The following is a 15,392-nucleotide window of genomic DNA, read 5'->3' as shown; positions in this document are numbered from 1 at the left end:
GCAGGAATGATTGAAGTTATAGTTGTTTGAATTAGGATTTATAGTTGGGAATCATCATAGGACTGGTTAGCTCAAACTAGTGTTTTTCATATTAGAGATTTATTTCTCTATTTTCATATATGTCTAAGTCTATTGCCTATTTCTATATTTAATTCTATTTTAGGGAAGTTTTATATTGTAAATATTATGTATTTATGTACCATTGGATTTTAGCAAACACGTTTTTCCTTTTATCTTGTATACAATGATTTTTATCTTGTATGGACTTTGTATTATTTGTTATAGATTATCTTTTATGATGAAGAATCGCAATAAAGACTTAATGACTGACTGACATAACTTATGGGGTACACGAACCCTGGTATCAGCTGTTTCAACTTGAATGTACTCATTCAAGTTCACTGTCTCCAGATGATCTTTTAAGATCTTGCGAGCAATGGTGACTTCAGCTGCGCTTTCCAGCATTGTCTGGGCCCATGCCCCGTTCTTGAGTTGTGTCCTCAAGATCCTCGGCATGTCTGATCTTCAGACCTGCTACCTTCTTTTTGGTGAATCGGGTTTTCTTATTTTTTGGAACATGTTGATCGTCTTTGGACTTCACGCGTTCTTTCTTGTGTTCTGACCGTCCTGTTCTTTCCGATTTCTGTGAGGAAGTCTGAAAGGTATGAGAGGAACGTGTCTCAGTATCTTGATATCTATCAGGTTTTCTCAAATTATCCCTGTTCCTGAGGTTATACCTCTTTTCAGAGGGCTCCTTTTGAGGAGTCCTTCCTCTGGACTGAGAACGCTTCTCATTAGAAGTTTGTTTAGTATTTTCCCACTTCTTTTTAGGAGTAGTGGGAGTGTTTTCAATAAAGACCTTTTCAGGACTTCCTGTTAGTTAAGGCTTGACTGGTTTCCCACCCAAACTATCTCTACCTAGTTTTTCTTAGGATTTTTCAATTATTCTGGCCAGTTCATATGGTGGCTTAGTTATATCAATTTCTCTTATTTTTTGGTGGATCACCACTGATGCTGCTTCACCTTTAATATTAGCTAATATTATAGCTGAGACCTGTTTGAAATCTTTCATTAATTTAATACCCAGATTCAAAGCAGGCTCTGCGCTGTATTCATTTTGAATCTGTTTCAGGACATCTGGTATTACTGCCATAGACGGAACACTATGGGCCAGATGTAGGTAATCCCAATTTACCGATTCAAAAATACCGAATTTTACCGATTCGGTATTTTAGAATCGGTAAATGGGATGTAGATAAAAATTCGGTAAATAATAACGAATCGGTAAAATTCAGAATCGGACAATCGGTATTTACCGAATCGGTATTTTCTGAATCAGTATTTACCGAATCGGTATCCCCCATTCATTCCTATGGGCCTTTTGGCCCATAGGAATGAATAGGAAATACCGAATCGGTAAATACCGAATCGGTAAATACCGATTCGGTAAATACAGAATCTGAAAGCAAACAAAAGTGAAACTTAAGTGGGCAGCCCATCAGGTGCTACCACCCTCCCCCTCCCTACCAGGAAGTGGCTACACAGGCAGCTGCAACTAATTAGAAGCTTCTGGAGAGGCCGTTGGAGCTGAGTCCTTGAGCAGCAGAAAGGGTTTTGTGCACTTTTAAAACTGCAAAATGGCAAGCAGCAAAGACAAAGAGCAGCCAGAGAGGAGAAGGAAAATGAAATTCAGCAGCATGGAGCTGCAGGTCCTTCTTGAGGAGGTGGTGAAGGTGCACCAAAAACTTTTTGGCAGGCAGTCCCTCACTGTGGCAGAATCTGCCAAAAGGAAACTCTGGCTGGACATACTTGAAAAAGTGAATGCAGTCAGAGTGACAACCAGAGACACAGAGGACCTGAAAAAGAGATTCTACGACCTCAGGAGCCACACTAAGAAAAAATTGGCTGAACTCCACAAGCAGGCAAACAAAACTGGTGGAGGCAAGAACCCAGCACCCCCCCTTACTGACCTGGAGGAGATGGTGGCCTCAACCATTGAACCGGACAGAGTCTGCGGACTGGGAGAAGTGGACAGCTCAGCCAGAGCTGCAAGCAGAAAAGGTAAGACGCATGCACAGCGTTCCCCCCCATTCCATCATCCTTACCTTTACCCTTTGTGGCCAAGTGAACCCCAGTGCAGTAATGCTAGCACTATGCAGGAGCAATGCATCATGGTACAAGTAGTTAGGAAATGTAAGACCATGTCATGCAGCACAGCAACGAGCAAGTTAGGGAAAGGATTGCAGAGAGAAGAAAGCTGAACTCAGAAATATTTAATTGTAGTGACTGTGAGACAGTAGCACTTAGCTAATGTACGCTCATATGTCCACAGGTGAGACATCTCGCAGGCGTTCCCAGGAGACTGAAGGCACGGCACCAGAGAGGGAGGAGAGTCAGGCTCCAGGTCCAAGTACACAGAACGTCTCACAGGACACAGGTGCACCAAGTAGCCATCCTCCTGCACAAGACGCAGAAATGGCTCCAGAGTTGCAGGCGTCCCCTGACCGATCACAATCTCCTCTGTTGCTGTCATCCCCTGAAATGCCAGCATCACAGCATGAGACAACACCTGCATCACAACCAAGCAGGAGGCATGTCATGGCCCCACTTTTAGAAATGGAGTCATCAGCAGGTGACATGGAGGGGGAAGAAACACACACCTTGCCTGTTGATGGTAGATCTGTCACACTGCAGACCAGTGCAGAGGTGGGCCATACTGGTGCAAGACGCCGCAGAGTCCAGGAAAGCAGTGCATCTGCACGTGTGGAGGGTCCAACTGTGTTCCGTGGCCTGGAGGGGAGCATGGTAAGAATCCAGAGGATGCAGGGAAAAGCCATCTTGTCGTGCCAACGCCAAATGAGGTCCCTGAACAACAACATGGGAGACATAGGAAAGGATATCAGGGAACTAGTAGATGTAAACAAAGACATGTGTGCAGGGATACGCGAAATGACCCAATCGGTGCAGCTACTGGACAACGAATTAGCTTCAAGGCGCAAGGAAAGGCAGCGTGTACATGACCAAAACAAAGCAATCAACCGCCTGGCCACAGCAACATCCCTGCTATGCAGGAGAAGCATTAACATGCAGGAGGCTGTAACCCAAAACAGCAATGAGGTCACTAGGGGCATGGGCAGGATGACCAGTGCTCTTGAGGCGCTGTTAAATGCCCAAACAGCACAAACTGCTGCTCTGGATGTGCCCGAGAGTGAAGAGAGCACAAGGAGGAGTAGCAGGCGCCACGCTGAGGCCACAGGCCAGCAAGAAAGTGAGCACAGTGAGCACCAGACAACTGGCAGTGGTAAGCGAGGACGCAAATGACTGTTACAGTTCATGGGGAAGTGAGCCAGGACTCACATCATCAAAGTTAAATAATTTTTGTTGCACATTTGTCTTTAGAAACCTACGTCATGACAGAATTAAACTACATTGGGTGCATAACTTCACCTGTATGTGTCTCTTTACTTACTTAAAAAAAATGCGTGTGATCTCTTCCCGTCTGTGTCTGCCATCAGTGTCGCAACTCCAGATGTGTGTGGTTCAGGCACGGCTTGCTCATCATCATGGTCCTCATAATCAGAGATGTCCACTTCGGTGCCCTTCTTAACCACAAGGTTGTGCAGCATTGCACAGGCTGCAATCATCTTGCAGCAGGTGATTGGTGTGTACTGGCGGGCCCCTACACTTTTATGTAGGCAGCGAAACCTGCTCTTCCATATACCAAAGGTGCGCTCCACAATGTTTCGGGTAGATTTGTGTGCCCTGTTGTATCTCCTCTGGCTGGGTGTTGAAGGGTTGAGGTAGGGTGTGAGGATGAAGGACCGGAGGGCATATGCACTGTCACCTATTTGTAAGAAGAAAAAACATTACTCACATGCGCACACACACATCCATCTGCAATTCGTATCAAGGGAGTTGCACACAGTGTGTTACCTAGCAAGTATCCTTCGCCGAATTCCCCCGCTGTCAGGCGTGCGTAGATCCCACCGTTTTGGAAGATGTAAGAGTCGTGGGTACTCCCGGGAAATTTGGCTACTATGTCAGTGATCATGTACTTGGAATCACAGATCACCTGTACATTTATGGTGTGGGTGGACTTCCTGTTCCGATAAATGTACTCTGTGGCAGCGGGTGGAAATATTGGTATGTGGGTACCATCAATACAGCCAATGATGTTTGGGAAATGCGCCATCTGATAAAAGTCTGTCTTTGTCCTGAGCAGTTCTGCATGCGTTGCAGGGAAGCTGATGTAGTTATGCATTCTCTGCAACATGGCGTCTAGGACTTTTTTTAAGAAACGGGACAAACAGCTCTGGGACACCCCACCTACTGCAGCAACCACACTCTGGTAACTCCCAGATGCAAGCAGGTGTAGGCTGCACAGCGCCTGCACATGGGGTGGGATGGTGTGCGCCCTTGGGGTTGGATGGTCCAACAGTGGGTGGAGGTCCCTGATAAGATCCAGGAGAGTTTGGGGGTCTAGCCTGTACCTTTGTAGGATCTCTGGCTCAGTTAGCTGGAATAGGGTGATCCTCTGCCTGTACACCTGCTCCTCCCTCCTCCAGACCCTCTCTCCGTCTGCCTGTAGCCGTAGCCGCCTCGCAATGACATAGAATGCCGCCATTCTGGTAAAACTGTTGCATTTTGGGGCCTTTTTTATAGCCTGCACCTGGTTACCACCTGATTTCAATCCATGGTAAATACCGACTCTTAAATACCGTATTTCATGCAAATTGGGTAGTTAAGAGGTTACCTACATCTCAAAAATCATTTTTACCATTTCTTAATTACCGAATCAGTAATTTTTCCGATTCGGTATAGTTTCCGAATCGGTAAATTTACCGAATCAGTAAATTTACCGATTCGGTAACGTTTCCGAATCGGAAACTTTACTGATTCGGAAATGTTTCCGATTCGGTAAAATTTCCGATTCGGAAACTTTACCGATTCGGTACATTTACCGATTCGGATGTTTTTGGGTCCCCTACATCTCAATGGCCAAATACAGGTCGGTAAAGGCCGAAATTTGAGATGTCATCAGTGATGTCATTTGAGATGTCATCAGTGATGTCATCAGTGATGTCACTGACCATGTCATGAATGATGTAATATGTGACATCATCAGCAGTGGATTGCGGGCGCACGAGTTATAGTGAGTCCAACTAACTATAACGTGGGAATTTCAATGGTTTTGTATGAGTAAAATGTTCAGCTAACTATAACTGGTGTGAAACCTATGGTTTTTTCAGTGAATTTGAAAGGTTTTTTAAATGCTAATTCCTAACTATAACGAGTGTGAAACCTATGGTTTTTTCAGTGAATTTGAAAGGTTTTTTAAATGCTAATTCCTAACTATAACGATTGTGGAACCTATGTTTTTTTTAGTGAATTTCAAAGGTTTTTTAAAAGCTAATTCCTAACTATAACGTTTGTGAAACCTATGGTTTTTTCAGTGAATTTCATAGTTTTTTAAAAAGCTAATTCCTTTGTATATCGACATTTCTAACCTACTATTTTTTTTATTAGCTGTTTTTATAACTATTATTATTATTTTTTTTTTTATTATTTGTTCAATGTATATTTTTTTTTATCATTTTTTCCTGGTGCGCGCACCGGTAAGCTTACCCGTATCATTTTGTCTTGGAGCGCTCAGGGTGCGCGCACCGGTAAGCTCTCCCGAGAGCGCAGCGAGAGCGCTATTTCTGCGTTCGTAAAAAAAAATATGTATGAAAAGTAAATAATAATGCAAGACATTCAGTACTATACTTATAAAAGCAGTATTTTTGATTTACGAAATGAAAATGATTTTGCATTTCCGTAAAGCTACCAAAACGTCACTCAGGCGTGCCGCGTAAGCGCCCCCGGAAGCGCCTACGTTCGCGCCGCGTAAGTGCCCCGGAAGCGCTCTGGTGCGCGTAGCGTAAATGCGTCAAGTCATGTGACTTTAAAATAACACTTTTCATTGGTTGATAACAGTTTTTTTTACAAAGAATGAAATCCCCACCCATTTCCTTCACTTCTTTTTTCACTTTTGTGACTGCAAGACCTGTCTTTTTGCTGCTTAATCTTTGTTGGATTACCATGGCTGCCGGACCATCCAGCAGCAGTGATGACACAGATGGCTTTATAGATGAAGATGTTCCTCAGCCTAGAGTTAAGGAGCATTTTATCTGGAAATTTTTTGATATACCTGAGGGACGTAAGAAAGTAAATGCTCCAAAGGTGGAATGTAAGATCTGCCATACTGTACTTTCCAGAGGAGACCCCACAAGGAAGTACAGTTTTGGTAATTCTACCATGATTCGCCACGTGCAGAGAAGGCATCCCCAGAACTGTGCCCGGGAGAGTGTCAGGGCTCTTGCACGAGAGGCTCCAAGAGATGGTGCCTCTACTTCAACTGGAGGAGCGACTGCATCGGTGAGGGGGCGACCAGAAGAGCTGATCCCTAATATTCAGCCTGCTTTTAATGAAGCCACAATTAAATGCAGACGATGTGATCAGCTGCTTTGTTATGGGGAACAAAGTGTTATGCTCATGGTTCGAGCACTAGAGAACCCCCGCTGCCGTCCCCAGCCCTAATTTTGATTTTTTTTTTTTTGCTCCTGTTTAGCAGTTTCCCATACCCTGTTTTTATTTTTGTTCAAAAAAAAGGAAAAAAGAAGAAAAAACGTTATTTTAAGAACTACCTCCAATTCTAATCAAAGAGCTGTATTCTTAAAAAAATGAAAAAGAGTAACTGAAGTGGAGTGCAGTGAAAGAGGAGAGGAAAATGAGTGATAAAGCAAAGAAAGGGACGAGAGAGGAAGGGAAGTGAAGTAGGGGGACTGAAAGAAGGTGAGTGTGGGGAAGGTGAGTGAGGAGAAGGAGAGTGAACATGGGGAATGAGGATAAGTGAAGAAAATGTAGTAAAGGAACGGGGGTGTGGAAGGGTAAGAAAAGAGCAGTGATGTTTAGGAAAGAGTGGAGATACAGACTGGATAAAGACAAGTGAGTGTGAGACAAGATGAGTAAGGCAGTGAAGAGACAGAGAAAGTGAAAGAAAAAGTAAGAGTAGAAGACTGAAGATCTCATTTATGAGGCCATGCGTCACTTTTACGCCGCCGGTGCGTCACTTTTTGTGATGCACCAGTGGTGTAAAAAATGCACCTTGTTAAGTCATATTTACAAAGTGACGCATCTAGGTAGATGCGTCACTTTGTAAACCCCTGCGCCACATTATACCTGCGCCAGGTGTAATGTATGCAAAGGGGGCGTATTGACGCAAGGAAGGGTCGTAGAAGTGACGCAGTGAAATCTATGAGATTTCACTGTGTCACTTTTAGGACACCGTTGCGTCAAAATCTTGCTCCTGCCTCACAGCAGGCGTAAGACTGACGCAGGCCCTTTCACATGGGGCTGTCCCCATGTGAAAGGATGCATTGCTGGAGTTGCGTCACTTTTGTGACACACTCCAGCAATGCATCACTTTTGCGCTTACAGATACGTCAGAAATACTGACGTATCTGTAACTCCTTGCGACATAATACGTCATACATTAAATATGACGCATGAGTAAAAGACTGAAGGCCTCATTTATGAGGCCATGCGTCACTTTTACGCCGCCGGTGCATCCCTTTTTTTGACGCACCAGTGCTGTAAAAAATGCACCTTGTTGAGTCATATTTACAAAGTGACGCATGTAGGTAGATACATCACTTTTTAAACCCCTGCGCCATATTATACCTGCGCCAGGTGTAATGTATGCAAAGGGGGCGTATTGACGCAAGAAAGGGTCGTAGAAGTGACACAGTGAAATCTATGTGGTTTCACTGCGTCACTTTTAGGACACCGTTGCGTCAAAATCTTGCACCTGCCTCACAGCAGGCGTAAGAGTGACGCAGGCCCTTTCACATGGGGCTGGCCCCATTTGAAAGGATGCATTGCTGGAGTTGCGTCACTTTTGTGACACACTCCAGCAATGCATCACTTTTGCGCTTACAGATACGTCAGAAATACTGACGTATCTGTAACTCCTTGCGACATAATGCGTCATACATTAAATATGACGCATAAGTAGAAGACTGAAGGCCTATTTATGAGGCCAGGCGTCACTTTTACGCAGCCGGTGCGTCACTTTTTGTGACGCACCAGTGCTGTAAAAAATGCACCTTGTTGAGTCATATTTACAAAGTGACGCATCTAGGTAGATATGTCACTTTGTAAACCCCTGCGCCACATTATACCTGCGCCAGGTGTAATGTATGCAAAGGGGGCGTATTGACGCAAGAAAGGGTCGTAGAAGTGATGCAGTGAAAACTATGAGATTTCACTGCGTCACTTTTAGGACACCGTTGCGTCAAATTCTTGTGCCTGCCTCACAGCAGGCGTAAGAGTGTCACAGGCCCTTTCACATAGGGCTGGCCCCATGTGAAAGGATGCATTGCTGGAGTTGCATCACTTTTGTAACACACTCCAGCAATGCATCACTTTTGCGCTTACAGATACGTCAGAAATACTGACGTATCTGTAACTCCCTGCGACATAATGCGTCATACATTAAATATGACGCATCAGGAATGTCGCAAGGAGAGCGCACTGAGAAGTGATGCATCGCAGCCTTCACGCAGCGATGCGTCATTTCTCATAAATGAGTCCCTGACTGAGAGAGGAAAGAAACCATAAGTGAGGGAGTGTGGCTGATTTTCCCTGTGGTGCGCTCAGGGTGCGCGTACCGGAGCGCGCACCTTGGAACGCACCTGGGAACGCACCCAGCGCTTACCCCGCGAAATTTTTTTACAAAAAAAAAGACATTTTTTTGCCCTTCAGGGTACTTCTAGGCCCCCCTCAGAAAACCTAGGGGGTCAAGGGGTGTCTACTCTGCCCCCTTTTAATTATATCCCCCTTTCTTTTTTCACCTCTTGTGTCTCGAGTCTACCGAGACACAAGATGGTGGACTCTCCGGACTGTTAAGAATGTTGACAGACACCCGATAGCCAATCAGCTTTCCGCTCGCGCACTCCCGTAGCGCGCCGGGTGCGCTCCCCGGTACGCGTACCGGAGAGCGGACGGAGCGCGCCTATAGATATATATGTGTTTTTAAAGTTAATTTTCAAAAAAACCACTGGAGCAATTTTCAGCAAATATAGCAAAGGCACATCTGCGTACCAGTCCCTACAATTTTGCCAAGTTTGGAGTAATTCCGTTCAGCGGTTCGGGCTGTAGACTTGTCAGACCGTCCTATGGAAATTAACATGGGGAAAACACGTTTTGGGACCCCCTTTTTTCTCAGCCCCCACTTCACGAATCCCCCCGAAACTTTCAGGGAAGGAGCGCAGCGGAGCTGGATGATGTCATCAGTGATGTGATCAGTGATGTCATTTGAGATGTCATCAGTGATGTTACTGACCATGTTATGAATGATGTAATATGTGACATCATCAGCAGTGGATTGCGGGTGCGTGAAATATAGTTAGTACAACTAACTATATAGGAGCAATTTCAATGTTTTTTTAAATGCTAATTCCTAACTATATATGACCTGAAACCTATGGTGTTTTCAGTGAATTTGCAAGGTTTTTTAAATGCTAATTCCTAACTATATATGACCTAAAACCTATGGTTTTTTCAGTGAATTTGCAAGGTTTTTTAAATGCTAATACCTAACTATATATAACCTGAAACCTTTTTTTTTTTTTTTTATTGAGATGGTTCCGGGTATCACCAAAAAAAAATACATTAATCAACAGGATAAAATCAGGCATTAAAAGTACAGAATACATCTTATAAATACAGTCGTAAGAATCATAAAACCAAGTTTGTTTCGGACAGAAGTACATAGGGGAATACAATCTGCGTTACCAATATATCTTTAAACTCTTGTTCATCTGATTTCTCTCCAATTTCTAAGAGGGGCCCATATCTTCTTACCAAATTCTCTCGACCTCTTTCCTTTAAAATCATACAAACATTCCTCTATATTGTGCGTTCCCAACAGCCTAGTTAACCACATCTGGAAAGTGGGGGCTGCTGACTCTTTCCAACCAGCGGAGATTAAAATCCTAAAAACAGCCATAGATAGAAAAATAAATGCTTCAGCTTCGTACTCTAATTTTAGGTTTTCATCCCTGCCGATCAAAACAGTAGTAGGGGATAGAGTGATCTGAATCTCTAGCAGCCCCGTTAAAAATCTTTCAATTTCTTTAAATACAGGAGTAACATTCTGACAATTATAAAACATGTGAGATATATCTGCAGGGCTATGGTCGCACCTGGGACACCTATCGTTTTCTCTCTTACCCCACTTGAACAGCTTGGCAGGCGTATAATATAGGTTAAAAATAGTCTTGTAGTGTTGTGCCTTTAAGTTTGAAGCTCTTAATACTTTCTTATTCAATGCTAGGGCAAAATCTATATCTATATCAGGATCTCCAATTCTTTCCGCCCAATCTGATTCAATTTGTCCAATGTCATCCCCCAGACCCTGCAAGAGATAGCTATACCCAATTTTGATCTTCTTGCCACCCTTCCTTACATAACTCACAATTGGGTTAAGCTCCTGAATTGAGATCCTGGGTCTGATAGACTTAACTGTTTGCTCCAATTGTCTATATAAAAGCCATTGACTAGCCGGTATACCAAACTTTTGCTGAAGTGAGTCAAAACCCAGTAGTTCATCCTCAAACATGACATCGCCCAAACAGCTAATACCCAACCCCTTCCATAACCTACTATTACTGTTCTGTCCAAGATGCACAAATGGTTTTGACCGCCACAAGTCTAATATGCTATTGATTTTAGGAATCTTCAGGAATCTCATTATAGATTGCCAGGTGCGCCAAGCACTAAACATCACTTTGCTTTTACACCTTTTAAAATACCTACAATTTGTTTCTCGTGTAAGAAGCCCCGGTGCTTTTCTTCCTACTAACAATTCAAATATTGTGGGGGTTCTGTCCAGACCAGTCGGTACAACTATATCATCATATTTGAATAGCACATTCATTTGCATCATTAGACACACCCAGTGTGCATGTACACAGGAATTCCCTATTTACCACCCAATTGTATTGAGTGGTAAATAACGAATTCTTAGATGCCTCTAGCACTATCAACAGTGCTACCTACATTAGAATTGACAGATTTGGTATTTTTACCGAGTCTGTATTTACCGATTCGGTAATTTCACCGATTCGGTAAATACAGAATCGGTAAAAATACCAAATCTGTAAATAAATGCCTCCTACATAGGAAAAGGCATTTACCGGTCGGTAACGGCCAAATTCAGCCGTTACCGACCGGTAAATGCCTACCTACATCGCGTCCCAAATCATACCACTTCAATATTTAAGAGTAGGTAAATGGGATGTATGTAATTTGTCTTTTGAAATTACCAAATCTGTATAATTCAGTAATTTTACCGAATCAGTATTTACCGATTCGGTAATTGCCTCTGATTCCTATCGGCCTTGAGGCCTTATAGTATTCGGTGGTAACTAACGAATATTTAAGGGTCGGTGGCACTGTTTTCAAAAGAAAGTAGTGTAAACAAAAGTGAACACAAAAGGGAAGAGGTGTGAGAAACAGAGAGAAGGAAGTGCACTGGAGGAAGTGCAGTGCCAATAAATGAAGGTTTACTAACAGGTAAGAAATGGATAACAGAGTGAAGGAAGGAGAATAAGATCAAACCTAACAAAATAAAGAAAGAGGGAAACTGACTGAGGTAAAGAGGAGGAGTGGTAGAAAGAGAGAGCAAAGAAGATTAACTGTAAGGGAGACACATGTAGAGAGAGAGGGAGCAAGGGACTGAGAAAGAGTGAGGCAGTTATTCTGTCACAATAAGAGAGTGATAACAAACTTATTTTTGATTCTCATACTTACCTTATAAATAATGAAAACTTAGACACAGATGCGAAAAAAGATTTTTATTTCTTATACTTACCTTTTAAGATATAAAAAAACTTAAAGAAATTTTTTTTTTTAAATATACTATCTGTAAAACACAAGAAACAAATACATTATAATGCATACAATGTATATTTCACAATACAAGAGAGAAGGAAGGAGATTAAGAGTCAAGAAAGATAGATGGCACTTGCAGAGGGACACATGCCACAGGTAGAGAGTAAGATGGTGCAGGCAGAGAGTGAGCTAGAACAAGTTGAGGGTGAGATGGTGCAAGCAAAGGGTAAGATGACACACGCACATGCATATATTCTGCAGACAGAGGGTAAGATGGCACACACACAGAGAAACATGGAACAAGCAAAGGAAGACATAGCACAGTCAAAAGAGAGATGGCGAATGAGCATGAGACAAGTGGAGTGAGGACACAGAGGGAGTGAAGGAAAGAGTGAGAGAAGGGGACTGAGTGAGGGAGCAAAGAAAGACAAGCGATGGAGTGTGGGTCAGTTAAAGAGAGTGAGTGTAGGGGAAGGGCAGTGACACAGTGAAGGGACAGAGGAAGTAAGGCTAACAGAGAGACAGTGAAGAAAGAGAAGTGAGGATGTCACAGTTCAAAGGGAGTGACAGAAGGAGTAAGTGAAGTGGAGTAAGGTGAGTGAGGGAAGGTTAATGAGTAAGGGAGCAAAAGAAGGAAAGAGAGGTGAACGGGAGTAAATCAGATGAACTGAGAAAAGGTAAGTGAGGGAAACAAGAAAGGAGAAGGGGAGTGAAGGATAGGAATAAAGGGTACTGACGGAAGCAACCTAACGAAACAAGGGTGAGGTGAGTGAGAGAAGGACAGTGAAGTTGAAGAAAGACAAATGATAGAGGGTGGATAAAGTCGAGTGAGCGTGAGACAATGGGAGTGAGTGATTGACTACACACAGGGAGTGAAGGAAGGAGTGATAGAAGGAGACTCAGTGAGGGATCAAAGAACAGAAAATGAGGTAGTGTAGGTGAGGGAAAAAGAGTGACAGAATGAGGTGATGAAGAGAGTCACGCTAAGAGACAGGGAGCGATGGAAGGATAGACAAAAAGAGAAATAAAAAAGTTTTTTGGGTCAGTCGTACTTACCTTATAAATGAAATATCTGTGGATACGAAAAAACAAATCAGTTATAATACATTATTCACAATACAAGAGACAAAACAGGAGAAAAAGGAAAGAGGAGTTAGGGAAGGAAAATGAGGGAGAGGGAAGGGTGCGTTAACAACAGTGAGTCTAAGAGAGAGGGAGTGATGGAAGAGTACAGAGAAAATAAGAGGACACAGGGAGTTTTATGAAGGCGTGTTTGAAGTGCAGTTAGGTGAGTGACAGAAGGGGAATTAGTGAGTGAGCAAAGGAAGGAAAGAAAGGTGAAGGGGAGTAAAACAGAGGGACTGACTTAACATGAGTGGGTGAGAAGAATAAGAAGAAGGGGAGTGAGGTATAGGGAATGAGGATAAGGAAGGGAAGCAAAATAAAGGGACAGGGGTGACGTAGGGTAAAAGAATGACAGTAAGTTTGACCAAACAGAGGTGATAGAGGATGAATAAAGGTGAGTGAGCATGAGACAAGAAGAGTAAAAGAGTGAGGAAAGAGAGGGAGTGAAGGAAAGAGTGAGAGAAGGGGACTGAGTGAAGGAGCAAAAAAAGTCAGTGACAAAATGTGGATGAGTTAAAGGGAGTGAACATAAGAGAAAGGGAGTGAGAAACTGAAGGGATGAAAGCAATGAGGTTAAGAGAGAGGCAGTAAGGGAAGGATAGAGAGAAACAGAAATAAAAAAGTAATGAAAATGTATTTTTTATTAGTCGTACTTACCTTATAAATGTAATATCTGTAGAAGAGAGTAAAGAAATCAGTTATAATATATATTTCACAATACAAAATGCAAATTAACTTGTACAACATGTTATATGGTTTATTTTTGCTGTTCTCAGAATATATTGATTTTCACTAAAAACAGTGAGTTCAATACTATTCATCATATCACAGTGGGCAAAAAAAACACAATCAAAATGATTGTGTTTAAAAAACCCATAAAACTTAGAAAAAACATATCTTAAATGTTTTCTTCCAAACAGCAATTTCTAAGATACAGTATCTCATTATTATACTCTCAAACTAAAGTGATATAGAAACATATATTAACCACATTTACCTGAAATACGTATTCGTCATTTACATACCTTTCCACATGGCCAAATGGTATACAGAAAGTCCTCTTTTTGGAAATTACTTAATAGTAGTTTTAAACTTCCATTTACATGTCTTTCGGAATGAAAAGTCCAACATCTATTTCATCATCTAACAATAATTATATTTACACCTCTGACTTACTCTTGATAAACATTTCCTATAATACTGATATCACTCACTATGTGATACACTTATACTACCTCTGTGACAACTACCAGTTTACTAATTATCTTGATCACTTTAACCCACAAACTAATTTTGAACAACACACTTACTTTTATTAACTGCTCCAATCTTCATTGTCCAATTACTTTCACTAAAATTTGGGTTCTAAAAACACTAGGTAAGAATTTGTTAAGTCAAAAGGCAAACGTTGTTTGAAAATCATTGAGTATCATTATAAACTTATGTAAAAACATATATTATCAACATTTACCCGAGTAACTCATTTTTCATTGATGTACTTTCCCACATGGCCAAATAGTACATAAAAATTCCTTGTTTTAGAAAATACTAAATAATACTCTTGACCTTCAATTTCCCGACCTTCTGCAGGAAAAGCTCTGTCTTTCGTAACACCTAACAATATTTATATCTCCACCCAAGGATGTGTATCATGTCCATAAAACATTAAACAACCAGTAAACTATCAGAATCTGAACATCATATAGTATCCTGATGACTAACTTTTATTAATTGCTCCAATCTTTCTAGACCAATTACTTTTCGTAAAATTTAGGTTGTAAAAACACTAGGTAAGAATTTTTTAAGTCAAAAGGCAAACGTTTTTTGAAAGTCAAAACAGTATCATTACAAAAAGTCCAACCGTTTTGTCATTTTAAATAAGCTGTATAAGGTTCTTCCTGAAATTGATAATTGAGAAGCCACAATTTTTTTAATTAAAGTTGTTAATTTAGTTCCATCAGGTCTACATCGTTGGAACATTAAAATTACGTACTGTCCATAACTTTGTATAAATAATGTTGATAGCATTGCACAGTTACATTAGGTACAAACCATGTTTTGATCAGCTGCTCTAACTAGATTATTAAAAGACACTGATTTGCAGTCTGGTAAAGTCGAATATATAAATCTTTCAGTATCTACTGTTGTACTACTTGAAAAGGAACAATTATCGCAGACATGTTGCCATTTATAAGAAAGGCCAAAAAGATTTTCAACATCTACACCTTTCTCTTGCAATACAACAAGCATGTACATTAGAAATTCCTGACAATCTTGCTGAATATCCTGAGAAAATTGAGCTATACCAGAACATATGTCTAAATCATTTC

Source organism: Lissotriton helveticus, chromosome 5_1 (assembly GCF_964261635.1).
Source record: "Lissotriton helveticus chromosome 5_1, aLisHel1.1, whole genome shotgun sequence".
Taxonomy (NCBI): domain Eukaryota; kingdom Metazoa; phylum Chordata; class Amphibia; order Caudata; family Salamandridae; genus Lissotriton; species Lissotriton helveticus.
This window is presented reverse-complemented; position numbering follows the sequence as displayed.